This window comes from Lepeophtheirus salmonis, chromosome 8 (assembly GCF_016086655.4).
Source record: "Lepeophtheirus salmonis chromosome 8, UVic_Lsal_1.4, whole genome shotgun sequence".
Taxonomy (NCBI): Eukaryota; Metazoa; Arthropoda; class Copepoda; order Siphonostomatoida; family Caligidae; genus Lepeophtheirus; species Lepeophtheirus salmonis.
Window position 1 is genome coordinate 34,502,427 of NC_052138.2, and position 2,969 is coordinate 34,505,395.

Consider the following 2,969-nt stretch of genomic DNA (forward strand, 5'->3'; position numbering starts at 1 on the left):
TTATAAATATATAACATTCATTTGATACCCATATATTTTCCTCAAAGAGAGAGCACTAACAAAAAAATTAACAATGTATCTTTTGTCAAGAATGGATTGTTCCATTTTTCCTCCTTTTATTAGTCTTCGGAACTTTGATTGGTTCAACTCGATTATATGTTTTTAAGCTTTGGGCGATTCTCTAAAGGTCCATCAGTAGGGAAGAAATGAAAAAATTACGAATGGATTATTTACTTTTTTTAATTTGTCAGCTGTTAATGCTCTAAATATTTATAAATATACCATTATTCGTGTTCTGAGCATTAATCGGCTGCACTTAAATTAGCTGTTTTTTTGCCAAAAACCTCTTACCTCTTATCAAACTACTATTAAAGGAATGTGAGTCCTACAGTTGAAAAAAAATGTTCTAACAATGTATATAACATTACTTTCGGCCATGTTTTCTTTATCTTTTTACTAGTAAAGGTATGATTGTGAAGTGCTCTGAAACTATTTTTTTCTGTGTCAGTTGTCAATTTTCTACTTACCTTGCTTCTATGTAGTGTTCTAAATATTGATTTTTAAAACACAGATTAATTATAAACTGAAATTATGAATTATGAGAAAAATGATCCTTTATATTTTGTTTCATCTGTTGATTTTTCAGTGTTTTGAACATTGATTACCTGAAGTTGAATGATCTATTATTAAGTTGCCGTGAAGAATTTATAGAAAAATAATTTCTTAAATGGGAAGAATCGACTAACTACCAACTAACTTTAGTACTTTTTTCTGTTCTTTTTGTATAAAAGGTTGCGTGATACAATATATGTAATGTCATGATATGCTTACAACTTACACAACTGGGGTTGTTATGAAAATCTGTCATACAGTGAGGACGAACAAAATCAATACACAATTTGAAAAAAATGTGTGTACATTGTACTGTCTTAAACATTGATTTTTAGAACTAAGATTAGTTCTAAATTTAAACTATCGGCGTTATCTCAGTCATAAAACTCTTTGGAATAAACCCACCATTTAACTTTTTCCCAAATGAGTCATTTTGTCTATTATTATATAGGTTGTGTAGAAGTTGCAATGTCTTCACAATCTACAACCTATATTATCAAGTTGTACCAGTTGTAATTTATGCGTCTTTAAATGTTATATTGAATTATAACATTGGTCATTCTAATTACCAACCATTAATTGGTCCACTCATTTCATTTTCATCTATTAAAATTGCATGTTTGTTATGTATGACTTGCCTCAATCTTAACTCATATCATAGAAGTACAGTAAGTCAAACAGACTTGAAATATAACCTTCTGAAGCTCAAAATCGCTTAAATCAACATCAAAGTCATTAGTATACTTTAAATAAGAGCTTTTAAGATATTTTGCACAGTTAAATTTAGTAAAGTAGGGCCTACTATTTATTTAATTACAAATTTTGTGTTTAACAATTATTTTCGATTACGTTTTAAATAAAAAAAACTTTTTACTCACCACAAATATCTCTCAACATGTTAATTTAAAAAGAACTGCAAAGAAAATGCATAAAAATAAAATTTAAGGAATAAGAACTGTAAGTATATAAAATATATATAAGCTGAAGGATTTTAAATTGCACTAATAAAAGTGATAATAATGAATTATCAACAAGGTGGGCTTGTTTTAGTCCCCCACATTAGATAATTAGAATCCAGAGAACAATTGGAGCCCTCTTGACTCTGATAGTGAAGCCTTTGATGATTCAATCGTTCACAAACTTCATATTAAAAATTCATTTCTGAGCTGTAAAGGTAAAAAAGAGGATGAACTCTGAAACATTGAGGAAGCAACGACGGGTTATTCAGAAGAGGAAATCAAATGTCCCTTTGTTATGATGAAGTCCAGTTCAAACCCTTAATGTACAGTAGATCTAACTTTCAATAAACTCGTAAAATTTACTTTGACACAATGAATTGGGCTCATTAATTTAGTAGGAAGTCATATTCTTGAAATAGAAACGGAAAAGAAGAGCAAACAGATGAAGGAGCTGGTGTGGAAGGAGGGAGTGAAGGTGAGGTCGAAGAAGAGGAAGAAGGAGACAAAGAGATGACGTAGGAAAAGCCTCCACCTCCTCAGCACAAAAAGCACTCGAAAAAGCCAATAATTGATACAAATGGTAAGGCTAGAAATCTATGCCTTATTCATGGAATTTCTATTTAGAATTCCATGCCTCACTAACACAAAAAATTACTTAAAATTATGTTTCAGCCACCGATTTTTGTTCTTACTTTCCTCTCAGAAGTATTTTAAACATTGATTAGTTGAAATCAAATTATTTTTTGTTAAACTGTGAACAATTTTCAAGAATTATTGAGTAATAACTTATTTTGGTTTTTCTTTTTTGAGGATAGGTTGTAACACCGTGCTCTACTATCAAATAAAGATTAGTCCAGCAATTGGCAAGAATGCCGTAATTGGCGACAAAGAACTACCTTGTAATTTGGGGGCTTTTATCTTTTTGGAATAAAGGTTGTACCTTTAAATAGAATGAAGATTGTAATGGGAGAGAAGAAGGTTAATATTTAACAACTTAGCTTAAAATATGTAACATCCTGCCCCTAAGTAATCGTTTTCTTTTTCCTTGATGAAGACTCTCTTTAAAACAAGAAGATCAAATAAAGATAATATTAATGAAAACAAAGCAATTTTTGATGAAAAAATAATTTGAAAAATCGGTATCCAGTGGCGAACTATTTAACTTAATGCAATTTCAAAAAAACAAAAGGAAAACGTCATAGAACCTTGATTATCAAACAAAAGGAGATTTTTTATATAATAATATTTAATAGATAGTACAAAAATACCAAGACACAAAAACTGTTTTGCTTAAGGATTGTTGAACAAAATGATATATGTTTGAATAATATGTTATGTCATTTAATCGGGGCTTCCGTAAGGATTGGCTCGCTAGAGATCTCATTGTTCTTTTATGTT

At 29.8% G+C, this 2,969-nt stretch overlaps 1 pseudogene; it reads left to right on the forward strand.

The window, feature by feature from the left end:
• The first annotated feature begins 1,241 nt into the window (after positions 1–1,241).
• On the forward strand, positions 1,242–2,195 carry LOC121123610 (uncharacterized; annotated as a pseudogene).
• Positions 2,196–2,969: the final 774 nt, after the last annotated feature.